Source organism: Piliocolobus tephrosceles, chromosome 7 (genome assembly GCF_002776525.5).
Source record: "Piliocolobus tephrosceles isolate RC106 chromosome 7, ASM277652v3, whole genome shotgun sequence".
Taxonomy (NCBI): Eukaryota; Metazoa; Chordata; class Mammalia; order Primates; family Cercopithecidae; genus Piliocolobus; species Piliocolobus tephrosceles.
Genome location: NC_045440.1, coordinates 97,147,019 through 97,166,155, shown reverse-complemented (window position 1 = coordinate 97,166,155; position 19,137 = coordinate 97,147,019). Strand labels below are relative to the sequence as shown.

At 41.3% G+C, this 19,137-nt stretch overlaps 1 long non-coding RNA gene across 1 annotated transcript; it reads left to right on the top strand.

The window, feature by feature from the left end:
* Positions 1–3,008: 3,008 nt before the first annotated feature.
* On the top strand, positions 3,009–17,446 carry LOC111520876. Its single transcript, XR_002724788.1, has 3 exons — positions 3,009–3,272; positions 3,605–3,683; positions 17,077–17,446. It is a non-coding gene; the product is annotated as an uncharacterized LOC111520876 (long non-coding RNA).
* Positions 17,447–19,137: the final 1,691 nt, after the last annotated feature.

Sequence of the window (19,137 nt, the reverse complement as noted above, 5' to 3'; positions counted from 1 at the left end):
GGTACATGCTTCGTATACCTAACCTTCTCACGAGGACCCTAGGAAGTAAGTATCATTTTAGTTCCCACATGTGTTTGTTCTGAACGAGTTTCACTGCAAGTAACACAGAGATTGACAACAAAGACTCGTCTCTAAAAATACGAAATCTGGAGGCAGGCTGCCCAAGCTTCCCAGGAGCTCTGGGAGCCGTCAGGGACCAGGCCTTTTCCATCTTTCTGCTCTGCTGTCCTTAGTGTGTAGGCCTTCCTCTTCATGTTTTCCACCTCATGATTATGGAATGGCTGCCTCCCCTCCAGGAATCATGTCCAGGTTCCGGGGAAGGGGGAAGAAGGAAAAAAGGCAAAGGGAGAAGTTCATGCCAGCCCGGCCTGCTCTTTCAAGAAACAAGCTTCCCATCCACTGCACCCAGTGATTTCTCCTTATGTGTCATTGGCCAGAACTATATCAAATGGGCAACTGGTAAGATGAATATTTTATCTGGGCATAGTTAAGCTCCAAACAAAATCGGAGTTTTACTGGTAAAGAAGAATGAGGAACAGATATGGTGTAAGCAACAGCAGGGTCTGCCACTCTGTTACAAATGAGAAAATAGGCCAAGAGACATAAAGTCCATGGCCACGGTCACAGCTGGAAAAAGGATGGGCTGAGATTTGAAGCCAGGCCCCTGCCCAGTCCAAAACTCTTGTTTTCTCGACTGTGCCATACTGCTTTTGGGCATAGCATAAACAGATCTCCCTTCCTAATGCCATCTGGAAGTAGGCATTCTGTTGCTCAGAGTCATTTTACAGATGGAGAAATTGAGGCACAGAAAGGCTAAGTACCTCAGGAACAGAGGATTTGAACTCAGTGTATTAGTCTGTTCTCACACTGCTAATAAAGACACACCTGAGACTGGGTATTATTTTAAAAAGAGGTTTAATGGACTCACAGTTCCACATGGCTGGGGAGGCCTCACAATCATGGTGGAAGGCAAAGGAGAAGCAAAGTCACATCTTACATGGTGGCAGACAAGACGGCTTGTTCAGGGGAACTCCCATTTACAAAACCATCAGATCTTGTGAGACTTATTCACTACCAGGAGAACAGTATGAGGGAAATCAACCCATGATTCAATTATCTCCACCTGGCCCCGTCGTTGACCTGTGGGGATTATTACATTTCAAGCTGAGATTTGGATGGGGACACAGTCAAACCGTATCATTCAGTCACTATAAAGAGGAAGTGCCATAGTAGAGGAGCATTAGTCTGAAAACTCTCTCTCTCTCTGTCACACGCGCGCACACACACACACACACACACACACACACAGCCATGAGCTGCTTCCAGGGACATCCTACCCTGGGGGAGAGTCTGACACTCAACCTAGGACTTGTCAAGGAGGATTGTTGCAGGCTACCAACTGATATATTGAAAATAATAAGTAGCCAATTACTGAGACTCTGTGGGTGATTTCAGAGTTATTCAGAATGTACATATTAAGTTATTCAGAAGAAATCCATTTTGGCTTTAACATTTTCAATGTAGTGACCCTTACAGAATTGGTTTGTATCAGAAATACCAAAAGCTCAGTGCTGCCCACTGATCAATTTGTCCTCCACAGTAGCACTCAAGCAGAGATGGATGAGCCTAATAAGAACAGGTATTATTTAGTGAGAGCTTAAGAAGTGCCAGACATGGTGATCAATGTTTACACTTGTCATATTATTTCAACTTGACCTGTCTTTCGGAGAGGCTTCCTGTTATCCTTACCTTTCAGGTGAGGACCTGAGGCTCAGTGAAGGCGAGTGACTTGCCCCAAAACACACACCTATGTAAAGGCAGGACTGTCCTTGTAATCTAGGTGGCCCACCTGACCCCGCAACATCAATGTCCCTGACTGTGTGTAGGGGCTGAAGATAGCAGAAAGGAACTTGGAGTGAGGACCAGTAGACTTGCAAGTAAATAACACCCCAAATGTGCTTGTGCCGCTGAATTTCTAAGCTAACCAAGGACTGTTACGTTCAGCTCTTCTAATTTATATTATGTTCATACAGACCAGTGTTTTAGCCTGGTGAGATATTTTTAGACTAGAAAACCTGTGCAATGCTGCGGATTAAACAACTTTAATTCTATTGCACTTACCCACATCTGGCAGGCAGGGTGTACCTTTATGTAAAATTAAAAGCCAATGAAACTTGCCATTTTTTTTAAAGTTTGGCAGTAAAATTGCTTTCTTCCAGTTGTTCACAAATGAAACATGCTGTGCTGGTTTCTGAAAACCAAGAAGCCTGGAGAGAAATTTATGACTTTGAAACAAAATTTAGAGGTTGAAGCATTTAGCAGTTTGCAAAGAACATGGAGCTAAGCCCTTGAAAAAAGCTGTTCAAAAAGTCCTGGCCTAAAGGGCCAACATCGTTTTCAGAAGTCCCCGCAGAAGCTCTTAGGAATCTGAAAGTGTAAAAATGGGGAGAGAGCATTTTAAAGACATCTTTCCCCTGAAAGCCGGTGCTTGTGAGCCTGTGCATTTTCCCACACGAATATGCTCCGCCGTTATGTTAGACAGGCATTTCCTGCGTGCGGCAGGTTTGTTATCCTTCATTTTTTTTTTTCCTTTTCCTTCTCAGGGAATTATCCAAGATTTGTAGCCAGCAGTCTCTGCCATATTTTCTCTCAGCCCTTAGTCACACGCCCATATATGGAAATCTTTATCACATAGTCTCTGGCTAGGACATTTTATAGGAAGTGTTTAGTGTATTGTGGTCTATTATAACTAAGTCATTCTAAGGATAAAATGGTGGCAATCAGCATGATTATGTGTGCGTGTGTCTGTGTGTGTGTTTAGCCTTTGGAGCTGCGAAACATATTTGACAAGTTTGAAGTCAAGGTTTTATCCCCTCAGTAGTTCTTGTATAGCAAAGTGAATTTTTGCTATTTAGAAAGGAATCTTCCTCACTTTGCCCTAGAAGTAAAGTGGAAAGGCATGCTGGGATATTTTCCCCATAATAAGGGAGTTCAAACTCTCCACATTTGGACATTTTCCCTGCTTAGGCAGCCACAGCACAGAGAGAATTAGTCACAAGGTTAGTCCAGCTTAAATAAGCAGAAGTCAAGTTACTGCTTCACAGATTGGTCTTTTAGCAGATGCTCTGCCCTTTTGAGGAATGCAAGGGGCAAATGTGAGCTCTTAAGGATATTTTACATTTACGCAATGAGTTACGCTGTTCAAAAAACTTTCTTGTCTTTCTACCCTTGTGCAACCTAATTTCTCTTACCGGAAACCTGAGGCTCCAAAGGTAAGTCATTTGCTTGAGAAAACACAGCTAATACCACTTTACGTTCAGAAACTCCCAGCAGCTCCCACTGCATGAGTGATCAAGACCAAGCTCCTTAGGACAAAAGTGAAGGTTTGAGAAACATTTAGCAACCATTTATACACCTAAGTACCGGTAGTTAGGCACCGTGAGGGGTGAAACCAAGTAAGATGAATTCTTAGAGAGCTGTAATAGAAATGCGGGAATCTGTCATCATACAAATAATTAATTGCAATAAGTGTCTTCGTCGGCTCAGGCTGCTGTAACAAAATACCACAGACCAGATGGCTTAAATAACAATTTATTTCTCACAGTTCTGGAGGCCGAAAGTCCAGGGTCAAAGTGCCAGTGGATTACATTTCCTGGTGAGGACCCTCTTCCTGACTTGTACCTGTAAGTGGCCACTGTCTTGCTGTTTCCTCATGTGTTTTTCTCATGGGTGAGTGCACTGATGAGAGGGAGAGAGGGAAAGGGGATCTATTTTCCTCTTTTTATTTTTTACGTACTTATTTTTTTGAGACGGAGTCTCACTCTTGCCCAGGCTGGAGTGCAGTGGCATGATCTTGGCTCACTGCAACCTCTGCCTCCCGATTCAAACAATTCTCCTGCCTCAGCCTCCCCAGTAGCTGGGACTACAGGCACCCACCTCCAAGCCCAGCTAATTTTTGTATTTTTAGTAGAGACAGGGTTTCACCATGTTGGCCAGGCTGGTCTCAAACTCCTGACCTCAGGTAATCTGCCCACCTCGGCTTCCCAAAGTGCTGGGATTACAGACGTGAACCACTGTGCCCGGCCTATTTTCCTCTTCTTATAAGGGCACTGTTTCTCTCATGAGAATTCTCACCCTCACGACCTCATCTAAACCTAATACTCCCAAAGGCTTTACCTCTAGATACTATTACACTGGGAGTTAGGGTCTCAACATACGATTTTTCAGAGGACATAGACATTCAGCCCATAGCAATAAGCAAGTGACTGGGGAAGAGTGGTCTGGGATTGAACCGTGTTTAGGTAAAACTAGCTTTAAAAATCATGTTCTTCCCAATGGTCTCCCCACATGGACTTGATCCAGGGTCTGTGATTAGCTTCATCCTGCAACTAGTGATGCATCAGAGCAAAAAAAAAAAAAAAAAAAATATAGGCAGGACATAATGCAGCACTTAGGAAGGAGGATATGTGTACGATTATCATCAGACTTTCACTTATAGGTTAAAAGAGAAGTGAGAGTTGTAGTTGTGTGTGAGGCCAGGGTAGGGGAAGGAGGAAGCTGGGGAGGGGCTGGCAGGGAAGACCAACACTATGTCATGGACAACCTCCCTGGAAGGTATTTCCCAAATTTCCTTCCAAGAAGATGGTCTGTTTGTACATTATTACTGACATTTTGGACCCAGATTATGTCTTTTTTCAGAGATATTTGATCACTTGAGCCCTTCTCCATATCCAGATCACCTCCAGGGTTAGTGAGATAGTTAACATATTACAAGTGATATTGACTTCCCCCCAGACGTGATAAAAGGTCTCCTTTTGTATAAGCAGTACAGGTTCTGTGAGTTCGGCCTGTCTGCAGTTAAAGTCTAATACAGGCCTGGGGATGAGTGTATTTGCTCTGCTAAGTAGTTGACTCCAGACACATTTTGCCTGTACAGAGACCTGAAGTGGGCATGTGAATGTGTTCAAGATAAAACAAACAAAGAGAATAGCCTCGGGTGACCAGTGTCATGGAGCCCAGCCAGATAAACACCCTCTGGGTATACCCAATGCCAATTTTGGTGTGGGGACCCTTTTGCCCATTGTCCTGCATGGGCTTCAAGAGTCCCAGCAACCATTGGGAAATAATTAAATCACCTTATACGATTGTTCTTGGAAGTAAAATGCTAAGAACTGTTTGTACAGGTCAATCGAGTCAACACAGCAGGAAGCAGAGTTAGCTGCTTTCTTTTAAAGGGGCCTAGCGCTGTGTTCTGCCTTCCTCTCTTCTTCCCTCCTTCCATGACTTCCTTCCACTTCAATTGAACATCTACTATGTGCTGGTACTGCCCTAAATGACAAAGGGAGTGCATAAATGACAAAAGTGTGGCCTGGCATTTGTCCTCTTTTATTCTGTGAATATTTATTTTATGTGCCAGCCTCTATGCCATGTACTAGGCATGCTGCATGGAACAGGAAATGCAGATTCTGCATTGTCAGGATACAGGATAGTGGTAATAGTGTTGAGTAAGTAATTAGGAGTGTCTCAAGAGTCAGAGAACAGAGTTCCATGAGGATGTATAACAGAAGGGCCTAATTGAGTTTATGGAATCAAACAACTCCTCATTTGAAAAGGAACATGGAGAAAGTGCTTAAAACGTGCTTTTACCTAAGTAAGGTCTATTTTAAATTCATATTCTATCTTCCTAAAGTTAAGACAATCATATGACTTTTAAAAATGTATTTGATTACATTATATTGATTACATGAGTCAAGCAACCAGTTTAATAAGTGAATTAGTTGCTCAAGATTTAGGTAGATTTAGTCTTTGGATGTTTTTGAGACATATCTCAAAAGATCAAACTCAGATTCAAACTTCCTAAGTTCATATGGCAAGTTAGGCAGAATTCTAAGATGATCTCCAATATTCCCACTCTCTTCTTCCCTGGTATACACATTCTCCCAGTTATTTAATCAAACTCTAAGCTGGGTACCATGAAGAGATTTTGCAGATGTAGTTAAGGTGCCAAATCAACTGACCTTAAGGTGGGAAGATTATCTGGGGAGCGGCAGGTGCTGATCTAATCAGCCAAACCCTTAAAAAGGACTGGGCTCCTGCTGATGAAAGAGATTCGAAGTGTGAGATACATTTGACACTGGGGGGTGGGGGGGATTCTCCATAGCTGGATTTGAAGAGGAATATTACGGGCCTTTAGGAGCTGAGAGCAGACCCTAGCTGATAGCCAACAAAGAAATGAGGGCCTCAGTCCTACAACCTCAAGGAAGTGAATGCTGCCATGGCCACATGAGCTTGGAAGATGACCCTGAACTCCTGATGAGAAAAAAAAAAAAAAAAAACTTTGCCAACGCTTTTTAGCCTTGTGAGATCCTGAGTAGAGAACACAGCCACACTGTGCACAGCCTTCTGACCTATGGCACTGTGAACTAATAGGTGAGCATTGTTTTAAGCCTCTAAGTTTGTGGCAACTTGAGACACAGCAATAGAAAACAAATATAGCTGCTGTTCTGTTTCCCTCTCAGTATGGACGTCTCTATTGCTTCCAGTATGACCCAAATCCTCTTGATTAAAAAGACTGAACATGTGACCAGGTTGGCAAATCATCATATCTCTCACCTCTGAGCATGATGATTGGCTCAGGTGTTGGGATTGTGACCTAAGCTGTGCCACCAGTGTCCTTACCTGTGAATTGTAAAAGATGAGCTTAAGGCAGAATGCTAACTTCCCCAGGAATGAGAGCCCAGAGCTGCCCATATCCATGACTCCACTAACATGATGAACCTGATTTGAACCCTGAAACCCAAAGAGCACGGAGAGTCCTGACAGTGTTCGAGACCCTGCATCCATTGTCTTTTGGTCACCTAAACCTATGCCCTTCCAGCAACTTGGTTATAGGAACCAAGGCTTCTCCTTTTGATTTGAGCCAGGTCATGCTGAGCTTCTGTTGCAGGCAGCCAGAGAGGTCTGAACAATAAAGCTAGCGAGAAGTAAAGAACGGTGAGCTAGAAGACACCAGTTCTGCTTATCAGACATTATCAAGACATGGAAGTGTCTCTTTGCATGTAACCTGAGTTTTCTATTTTGTTTTTATAAATCAGTGCTGAAGGACATCAAATGATAGCAAAAACAAACACTAGCCCAATCATACTATCAGAACTTGCAGGGATTTTAGATGCTATCTGATCAAGGGCCCTAATTGTTTATGTGTAGAAGCTCAGCCCAGAGAGGAGGAGCAGCTAGTTAGGTAACAAGGTGGTCATTCCAGAATTATTGGATAAAACTGACCCAGGTTGAATGAAAAATGATGCTCTCTGTATCTAATCCATTTTCTTCTGCTTTCCATGATTACTTGGGTCTTCCATCATTTCAGTGTCTTTTTCTCAACTTTTCTAAAATTGTGTCTAGTGAGCACTGTGACTCTCATGATCCCTATGATATATTTTCAAGCTAGACTCTCCAGTTTCTGAATCTCTGGTGGTATCTCAGTTTGTCAGAGTGATTTCTACTTGATTCTACTAAAAATGGTGTAAAACTGCGTCCTGTTGAACATACTGCAAGAAGCTATCCTGGGCACAGCTTACCTTTGTAATGATTGTATAAGGATAAATTCATAAATGATTATCTCCCTTGAATACAAATGTAAGTTGTTTCCATAGATACCTGTTCACAAAGATTAATGAGATAAATGTTTTCCAATGCCTGGTTGAATTACACTTCTAACATACCAAATTGTGAACATCTTACTCCATTTCAACACGGAATTACAGAGTAGAAGATCTGGAAGAGGGCCTTAGGGATCACCAGACTCAATCTCTAATGGATCAGAGAAGGACAATGGGCTCCAAAGAGCGGGAAGGCCTTGGACAAGGTCAGAGCCTCTCTATTTTAAAAATCAATAGGTCGCCTATTGTGCTTTTAAATGAGATGAACTCACAAACATTTTTCCTTAAAATTTGCCTTTTGCCTTTTCTGCATGTATATAAACAAAAGTAGCAAAAAATATAAAATGTAAAGATTGTCTACCACCTGGATTTCGGAGCAACTAGGGAAAGGTCTGTTTCCGGGATTAAGAAAAATCTTACCAATGAGACAATAAAATAACCTATTTGTTATTAATTTTAAAACTTGAGTAATTGAAAGAACAGCATTGTTTTTCTTTATAAAAATTGATATACATTTATTTTTAAATATTCGGAAAACTTTAAGCTGTAGAAAGAAGGAGAAGAAATTGCTTATATTCGCACTACCCAACAAAACCAATTTTTAACATTTTTGGTGATTTTTCTTCAATCTTATTCTATATGAATAGAAAGTCTATGAGGATGGCAGTCATAAACATTTTCCCACGTTATTACATCTTCTTTATAAATATCTACTAAGCACATGTGGTATGTTTTTCTTTAGCAGCTAACTATTCTATTATGGGAAAGCTGGTTTTAAAATAACCTTACAAGGAGCATCTTCATGTATAAATATATTTTTCCATATTTAGGAGTATTCTCTTATTCCTCATAAATGGAATTTCTGGATCTGTTTTATAATAGGTGCATAGCTCAATTGATAGACAAAAGAATTAAATAAGCATGTTAATCAGAATGAGCCAGGTGAGCTGTGGTAACAAGCAGCTCTATTATCTCAATGACTTAACAAAAATAAAAATTTACTTCTTAGTCATGGGAATTCATATTTGGGTTCAGGTTACTCTCTGAAGCTGCTGTCCTCGTATGGGGACTTAGCAGTCCAGACTTTTCAGTGCTTAGGTTCCACCGTCTCAACCAAGCCTGCTCTCTTATTACATCTTTATGGGAAGGTTCCTAAATACTCACTCATACCCCATAGGCAGAACTTGTTACACAGCCCTGTCTGCCTTCAAGGCAGTGGGACTGGGTGGGAAAGCGTGGTCCACCCATGCACCAGAAGGAGGTGAGCACTTTCATGTTATTGACCAATTGCTTTTCACAACAATTCACATGCCCATCAATTTGCATGAGAAAGTCCTTTTCACCACATGCATTTACTATACTAATTGCATATTACTCCTTTTAAAAAAAGCTTTGCTACAGTGATGGGCAAAAATATTTAGTTTTTTATCTCTTTGATTACCTCAAGGTAGACCTTTTAATTAATTAATTCATCCATTCAATCAATCATTCAACAAATACAGTTATGTGGCATTGATGAATTGGATATGTGGTGGTGGTCCCATATGATTATAAGGGAGCAAACAACTTTAACCTCAGTGTGGATGAGGATGACATTGAGGAGCCTCTAGATGTAAGTCCTAAGGAACTGACAGAGTTGTGAGAGCTGGAACAGGAACTCAAGAGCTTAAAGAAGAGTCGAGAGAAGAGGAAACTGCAGAAGAAAAAGACAAAACCCTGAGAAAATTCACTGTCAAGGGTTTGGCAGAAGCCTTTATATACCTCAGCAACTCGGAAAGTTTGAAACCATGGACCCTAACACTGCAAGGTTTTCATTAGTAGAGAGGAGTGTTCATGACGCATTTTCTACTCACAAGCAAATATATGATGAAACAAAGAAGTAAATCAAGCATTCTTTTCTTTTCTGAAAAGAGCGTCACCTCCTCAAGAACAGCCCCAGGCAGGTCCTTCAGGAGGTGCTTCAAAAGAAGGTATTGTTTTCATAGATGACAGCTCCATGCCTGTTAGTACCCCTTCAGTCCTTCCAGTGCGACAAACTGGAGAAGTAGGAGACAGTGATACTGATGATCCTGACATTGTGTAGGCCTAGGCTAATATGTGTGTTTGTGTCTTAGTTTTTAACAAAAGTGTTTAAAAATGAAAAATATAAAACTGTGAAAGTAGAAAAAAGTTTATAGAATAAGGATATTAAAAAGAAATATTTTTGCACAGCTGTACAATGTGTGTTTAAGCCAAATATCTACAAAATAATCAAAACATTAAAAAAATTAAGAAGTTTATAAAGTAAAAATGTTACAGTAAGCTAAGGTTAATTTAGTATTGAAGAAAGAAAACTATTTTCTATAAATGTAGTGCTGTCTAAGTGGACAGTGTTTATAAGGTGTACAGTTGTGTCCTAAGCGTTCACATTCACTCACCACTCACTTATTGACTCACCCTGAGTAACTTCCAGTCCTGCAAGCTCCATTTATGGTAAGTGACCTAAACAGGACAGGGTGTGCCATTTTTAGCATTTTATATTGTATTTTTACTATTTTCTGTTTGAATATGTTCGGATACACAAATACTTACCATTGTGTCATAATTGCCTACAGTATTCGGTAGAGTAACATGCTGTACAGGTTTGTGGCCTAAGAGTGATAAAACCATACCATATAGCCTAGGTGTGCAGTCGGCAATACCACCTAGGTTTGTATATGCACACCCTATAATGCTCACACAATGACAAAATTGCCCAAAGAAAACATTTCCACTATAAATACATAACTGTATTTACTTAACAGGTGACCCAGGCACTGACCCAGGTATTAGGTCTCTGATGGTGGACACATACACATGGCCCCTTTCCCCATGGGCTTTGTGATCATTGGCTCGTTACGGTGCCTCTTTTATGAATTGTCTGTAAATATCCTTGCATGTCTGTGTTTAGGGTTCTTTGCATTTTTCTTATTGAGTTACTTCAGCTCTTTATAAAGCAAAGATAGCAGCTCTTTTTTGCATTCGCTGCAAACTTTTTTTCAGTTTGCCTTTTAATCTTAATTTTGGTGACGTTTTCCCTTTTTTACAGATTTTTAAAATTCTCTATTCAAATCTCTTGGTCTTCTCCCCTTAAATTTCTTTCCTTACTTTTAATCTTAGGAAATACTAAAAATGGTTATTTCTGAGTTTTTTAGAACTTTTCTCTTGCTAAAAATCACCTTGTGAGAAAACACACACCTACACTCACATATGTGTATGTGTGTATATAGATATTTTTAGAGAGAGAGACTGAGAGTGTGTGTGTGTGTGAGAGAGAGAAGGAAATAGAGAGAGAGATGGAAAGAGAAAGGAGGGAAAGAATTCAGTGGATAATTCAATTCCAGACTCTTTATGCAGGTTATGAACCTAAAGGCCACTTTAGCAGTCCCATTGCCTGCCTACCACTCCTGATTGCCCCTTCTTTTCTCCTCTTGGGGTTCCCAGATGGAAGGTGCTATGGAAGGTGCTTGCAGTCCTTACAGCACTACAGAAGGTGCTGTAAGGCCTAGACACAAGAATAATGCATGGTCTGTCCTTCTAGTTTATAAAATCACACGCACAACTACACAGGCACATACACGCAGAGCTCATTAATTCAAGACTGTGTGTGGTAAGAAACAAGTGAGTTGCGTAGACTGGATGGACTCCAAACTTTTCATTTTGCAACCCTATTAGTTAAAAACATGTTGTGCAAACACTTTCGATACATGTTTCGTAGAATTCAAGACACTATCAATTGTGCATTACATCATTATGTTATATAGCATGAAGAAAGAAAAATATCCCTGCCAAATTGTGACATAGGCTTTCTGTAGGTATTGATTGTAAAATGCATCTCAATATGAGAGATGTTAAAATGCGAAACAATGTGTGTCTCAGAACTGATAGAAAATGATCATATACTTCTAAACGAATATATTATGTCCTTTTAAAAGCATACACAAAAATAGGAGTTTTAAAAGATTGAGATTTTATAAGCAAAAGTTCAATACCTTCCTGTTGCACCCCAAAGGATCACTACAGACCCCTGACTCTGGAGGCCACTGGCATAGACAGAGGTCTCGTGTGGGTCCAGAAGAGTGAGGGGCTCTTAGCTGTCTGTGTGGCTCTGGGGAAGTGGATGAGCATTTCAGAAGCGCCCAAACACAGAAACAGGAAAAGCATCTGAGTGATATTAGGGGACAGTGAAGCCAAGGGACCAGAAGTGACTGTGGTTCTCAGCCTCAGTGTTAGGGGGAATGACATAAGTAGGGTAGCCAGGCGAGGAAGCTACTCTCTGGGAGAAAGATAAACAACTTAGGGAAATAACGGCATGTAAATGGAGCTAATTTGAACAGTGTAAGCAGATGACAGCTGGGCACTGTATTTAATGTCAGCATAGACAAAGAGCAACACAAGATTTGGGTGGGTGCCACTTAAGGCCGATCTTACAAGTCAGACGTGCAGTGTCTGTAACAGAAGTCACAAGTGCCTGGCTCAAGATAGCTCCCTGACTGATGGTCACAATGTCTCCTTTGAAGATTAATCTCTTTCAGTTAAAGGACTGAACACTCCAATTAAAATGCAATTACCCCCAACAGAGGTAACCAACATCTTTTTCTTGTGAGAGGACAGGTTGCTGAGAGGAAGGCACTAAAGAAATACAGTGTGAAAGCTGGAGGTGGATTCTTCTGGTATTCCAGAAGCTGGATAATTTTGGAATACTGGATTCTTCTGGAATGCTTATCCACTTCCCCAGAGCCACACAGACTCAGCTAAGAGCCCCTCACTCTTCTGGGCCCACACGGGACCTCTGTCTATGCCAGTGGCCTCCAGGGTGGGGTGTCTGCAGTGATCCTTTGGGGTGCAACAGGAAGGTATTGAACTTTTGCTTATAAAACATCAACCTTTTAAAACTCCCAGTTTTGTGTATGCTTTTAAGAGGACATAATATATTCATTTAGAAGCATATGATCATTGATCATTTTTTATCAGTTCTGAGACACACATTGTTTCACATTTTAACATCTCTCATATTGGAATACATTTTACAATCTACATACAAAAGCCTATGTCACAATTTGATTGGCAGGGATATTTTTCTTTCTTCATGCTATATGTGATGATGTAATGTACAACTGATAGTGTCTTGAATTCTATGAAATATGTATTGAAAGTGCTTGCACAACATGTTTTTAACTAATGGGGTTGCAAAATGAAAAGTTTGGAGTCCATCCAGTCTACACAACTCACTTGTTTCTTATCATACACAGCCTTGAACTAATGAACTCTGCATGTGTGTGTGTGCCTGTGTAGTTGTGCATGTGATACTAAAAACTTGAAGGACAGACCACACATTTTTCTTCTGTCTAGTCCTTACAACACCTTCCATAGTCTAGGCCAGCAGTTCTCAACACCATCAGACTTACCACCCCTTTTATAACTAGTATTTTATGATGTCCTTTTTACAATCTTAAAATTAAATTCACAAATATGTTTTTTAAAAAGCCCATGTTGTATTAATTGGGTTCCCCTCATTGCTAAAACAAATGTACCCTGATATATTTAATAACTTAAACACAATAAAAGTTTATTTCCAGCTCTCATGATAGGACTGGGCAGATAAGTAATGGGCAGGGAGTTGAAACAGATATGGAGGCGTGCACCTGGGAGGTTTTCGTGGGCCAGGCCTGAAAGTGGCATGTATCACTTCTGCTCAGGGGCCATTGGCTGGGCCTCAAGCACATGACCATACCTGTCTGCAAGGGTGGATGGGAAATAGAGTCTAGTTGGGAAACCAGGAGAGAGAGTGGAACGTGGACTTTGGTGAGCATCTAGCAGTTTCTGCCACAAATATAATGCCTTGTTATAAAAGAGAAATAAAAGAATTTACAATAAAACAATATGATTTTCATTATGTAAACCCTTAGGATGGTCACACTAGAAGACATGAGTTAAATGCTTTCACTCATAAGGAGAATGATGTGAATGTGAAGGCCTTAAGTGCAGTTTAAGAGTGGCGTGTTGTATTAGTGACTAACATATCCTTCCCTATTTTACTATTACTATCCAATAGTGTTTTTTGTTTGTTTGTTTGTTTTTACTAGTAATGAAAGTTCCTGAAATAGTGAAAAACACTTAGTAAAATTCTGAACAAAGCACAATCTTCCTTTAATTTATACAGCTGACACGTTACGGGAAAATCTGGTGCATATTAGAACTCTGCAACAAATGCTTTGTATTTATATGTAAAATCAAATTGGGCTCTAGGCTCAGATAATTATAAAGATTTTTTTTTTTTTTTGCCTCCAGGAATATCAAATGGGGCACTAGTAGGCCCTGAGGGATGAGGGAGAATCCTTCATTGTGCAAAACTTTTCCGGATATTGCAGGATGTCTAGCGACCCCAGCACTCTTGCTAAATGCCAGTAGTACCCTCCCCACATACACAAATCACTGGGACAACCACATACACCTCCACAATTTTCCAAAGCATTCCCATGGAGTCATACTGCTTCCACTGAGAACCACTGATCTTACTCAATAAATGCCTGACAATTCACTCTTGGGTACTTGAAGAAATGGATAAACAAACTGATTCACTAATCCTGGCATATTACTATAAAGCAAAGAATATGAACATATTTGGAATGCCAGCCTTGTGCTGTGCTGGGTGATTTTACATAACTATCTCATTTAATCCTCAAAACAATCTTGCAAGATATTATAAACTTGAAGGACAGACCACACATCTTTATAATGAATGAAATAGGGGTCTTGGAGGTGAAGTAGCATGTCTGTAATTACATGGTGGGTAAATATGTGGGAAGCTGGGATTGAAATCTGGGCCTGACTCCAGAATCCATGGTAAATTTCCACCATTATTAGGATGACCATATGTCTCCATTCAAGTCTACTGTCCTGGAGTAATGAGTATTAGCACTCCCTTTCACTCTCAGAGTCCCAGTCTGGAGAGTAAATTACACGGCCACCGTAAATATTATATGCTGCTATTGTCATCATTATTTATTGCGCAGGAAGGTCAAGAGAGAGGGGAAAAAAGCGATATTATTATTTCTCAGACATCAGTGGATGACTGAGGAGGCAGAATGGGTTTTCTCTTCCCCATTTATCACCTGTGCACTTCTCAAATCATCCATGGAGATTTGTATCTGTTTATCTTCTGGAAAAAAAATTTTAAACAGTAGGAAAATAAACACTTTCTAGATATTCAATCTTTTGCTATCAAACAGGGTGTTGTCCTTTACCTGCAAATAAGCTATGCTGTCTCCTAAGAAAGACTAAGTACTCTTCAATCTGAAAAACAGCTGAAGATAGTGTAGGAAGCTGAACTGAGACACGCTGAGCAAGGTGATGCATTGATGCTTGCTTGCTTGCTTTTGATGAGCTGGTCACATTCTTGAAGTTAGGAAGAAATCTTCCCTTTAGATATTTAAGTTAGAAGCCTGTTTCTATCAGCTGCTGGTTCTGACGGTTTTCAAACAACTGCTTTAAACAAGTCACAGTTTTAGACATGTCACATGCACACATTCAGTCTCAGAGTTACGGGAAAGTACCAGAAAAAATTCACAGGGTAATTTCAACACCCAAATGCTGTCTCTGCCACCTCTCCCATCTCATTCCTGTCAATGACTGTCTCCCTCCACTCTGCCTACTATCCCCCCACCTTTTGTTTCAGCTCCTTGTGGCATTTGGTGTTTCCCCTCCCAATCTGCAGCCAGGGTCAGCACTGCTGAGGAAAAGTGGGTCAGATTGCCCTCTGTCTCCTGGTGCTGAGCACTCCTATGTTGGTTCAAACACAGAACCAACTGAAACCCACTCAGGCCTTCCCCAGCTGCCATCAGCCACTACCCTAGTGGTGATCTGAGGGATTTCTTGAAAAGGAAGTAACCTAGTGGTCAGCTGCCCTTCTGGGTTTCCTACCAGGAGCTCTAATAGAAAGAGTCCTGGTGGAGATGCTGAGCCTGACCCCACTGGGGGCCTATTGGAAGATGTGTCTTAGACCCTGGTGGCGCAGGGCAGAGAGGGAGCTTCCGAGCTGTTCCTGGTTTATCCATGCACCATTGCCAAGCTTGGGGATGATGCTTAACAAAGAGCACAGCATTCCACTGAAGACACTTAATAAAATTATAAAATTTAAAAAATAATAATTGTTGAATTGGGCTTAAGTAATACCATTCTGTTGTAGTTGTTTCCTTCAGCTTCAGTTGTATTTGGGAAAAAAAGAAATCACCACAGAACTGATACAAATTATTAAAATTTCCCCCTCTTCAAGTCTCCATAGCCAAGTAGAAGGTGTGGAGACTGTCAAAAGACGTCTGAAACCTTAAAGGATAAGTACAAAATAATCCCTCTAAGTGTGGATATTGATCGCTTTTGTTGTATAAAGACAGATTGTTCTGCTGAGACCACAGGAAATACACTCCATAAATGCTATCTTTTCTCCCTCCCACATCCATGGCAGACTCTGTTAATTGATCACCTAATTCTTAATAGAATATTTCAGGGAAAAACTGATGAAAGTTGGCAAGGGAGATGAAAGCTGTTTTTCTTTCTGACCTAGAGTAAGACCACAATGAGGTAGACATTCCCAGAATTTATCACCCAAGGTAGTTATAGTATTTGATATTTGGAATATGGAATCTCGGAGAATGGACCTTAGACTACCATGGGAAGGATCCCCTAATTTTCTCTCACTCCATCAGTCTGTCTTGAGAAGTCTGGCTATGCTGGAATACTACCAGCTGGGAAGGGATTGATGTGGAGATATGCCGGGAGGTAGGCAGGGAGGCCCTGGAGAGAAACGCAAGCTCAAGATGAGTACTTTACATTTTGGAAGCCAGATTACTTACAAGTAGCTCTTTGGGTCTGCTTTCTCTGCTGATATCCTGGAGCCTTAAGCAAAGTTGATCTATTCATTCATTCAACAAACAATTATTGGGCATCTATCCTGTGGCAGTCACTGAGCTATGATCTAGAATAAGAGGATGAATGACACAGATACAATCTGAGGATGATAAACCAGTTACAGCTATTTTTGATCTTGGTGGTAAGGGCTTTGGGTGGCAAAACATGGACAGAAATGCTGGGGTGACACAGCAGGGGATCCCAGTGTTCTAGTTAAAAGGTATCTGTTCTCCAACATGATTTCACTGGATGGACTGGACACAAAGAGAAGAATTATGGGCAGGGCTTGGGCAGGAAGATTAAAGAGGTAGCTACTCCCCCAAGAGTTGGGGCCATGAGATCCAGGCACCTTATTCACATAAAGGCTGTTTTCTTTCACTGCCAACCTTGGAGGATCAGGGTTTGATTTTTTTTATAGGGGGTGATGGAAGCTAAAACCTTGGCAAAGAGCAATCTGTGATCTGCTATTGTGTTTTTCTATTCCCTTCCACAGGTGATTCCTAGAAGTCTCCATTTTGAAGTTCTCTTGTCCTTTGACCAAGCATCCAGCACATCCTCACAACACTCCAAAGCCACCTTGAAGACTCTCTTCAAAGCAATTTTTACTGTTGATACCACCACCATTGTTCCTGACACATGAAGCAGGAGGACCCAAGGCCGGAGGTCATGGCGGAGAGCTGAGCAGATAGTCCTCAAAGGCAGACAGGGCTGGGGTTGAAGAGGAATTCCCTAATAGCTGTTATAAATGGAGATATGACAGGTATGAACAAACAACCTAGGACTGGAAGAAAGAAGAGGGAGGAGTCAGGTAGAAATAGTACTGGGAGTGGATGCCCGGGCTGTGTAGTGACATAAAGGGGCTTAAAGAGGGCTTGGGGAGCAAAACTGAGAGGAAGAAAATGAAGGAAGGTAAAGAATTCAGTCTTTGGCATTCTGATATGTAGTGAGGGCTGGGGGTGGTGACAGACTAGATTTAGGGAGCCTGAGGGTTCGGTGTTGGTTTGTGTTCTTGAAATTACTTCCTCAGGATTTCACATCTAACCAAATATTAACAATCATTTACTAAATAAATATTGTTCCATCCCTGGATGGGCAGACGGGAGTGTTATGCCTGCCTCTCCCCATCCCGTACCAAAAAATTAACAAAGACAGTTCAATTCATGACCCCAAGGCTGTCACAATCCAGACTAAGAAGTGCCCTGAGAGCCTGGCGGGATCATCTTGGTGCACACTCAGTAGCCAGGGGATCTGAGTGGCCAAGGAACACTCAGAACTCCTGCCTCCTATAAGTCCAAGGCTGAGCATAGCAAAGTATGGAGAGGGAAGGGTCTTCTAACACTGAAGGAAGAAGGAGCAGACTTTTCAGCAAGAAGTCCCAGAAATTCAGATAAGATTACAAACAAATTATAAAGCGATAAGCTGGCTGAAACAATAATATTCAAATTAGTTCAATTCAGCAAGTACATATGAGTGCTCCTGTGTGCCCATCCTGGGCTAGTCTACTTGAGGGAATGGACACAGGAGAAACGAACAAGATTTAAAGGGAGGTATTTCTTCAGGCACAAAGCTCTGCAGATGGCTGCCTCTCCACTGGGAATCCCATGACAATTCACACAAGATCTCTCCCAAGACCTCTCAAAGCAATTATTTTAAGACCTCAGTCCCTGCCCCCAAGCAGCCAGGAGTCTGTTTCACTGGTATCAGATCAAGCAGACCCTTCCTGAAACTTTTATAGAGAAATGGAAGTGATTTGGTTAAAACAGGGAATTTTGGCTGGGCGCAGTGGCTGACACCTGTAATCCTAGCACATTGGGAGACCCAGGCGGGCAGATTGCCTGGGCTCAGGAGTTCGAGACCAGCCTGAGCAATATGGCGAAACTTTGTCTCTACTAAAAATACAATAACAAAAAAATTAGCCAAGCTTGGTTGCATGCGCCTGTAATCCCAACTACTTGGGTGGCTGAGGCTTGGGAATTGCTTGTACCTGGGAGACGGAAGTTGCAGTGAGCCGAGATCATGTCACTGCACTCCAGCCTGGGCGACAGAGCAAGACTGTCTCCAAAACAAACAAACAAACAAACAACACAAGCAATTTCAAAGATAAAAGCAAGAGCAAAGATGGAGAATGGGTTGGAGGTGGAAAAAACACAGAAGTAAGAAGTAGAAGCTAATGAGGAGAGCATGAATACTTTAGGCTGAGTTGATGGCAGCAAGTAGAGCCAAGGGACAGGGAGAATGAAGACATAGTCTCTACTGACTGGATGTAGAAGAAATGAAAAAGCAGAGTCTACTGTAGCCTTGTAGTATAGTTTGAAGTCAGGTAGCGTGACGCCTCCAGCTTTGTCCTTTTGACTTAGGATTGTCTTGGCAATGCGGGCTCTTTTTTGGTTCCATATGAACTTTAAAGCGGTTTTTTCCAATTCTGTGAAGAAACTCATTGGTAGCTTGATGGGGATGGCATTGAATCTATAAATAACCTTGGGCAGTATGGCCATTTTCATGATATTGATTCTTCCTATCCATGAGCATGATATGTTCTTCCATTTGTTTGTGT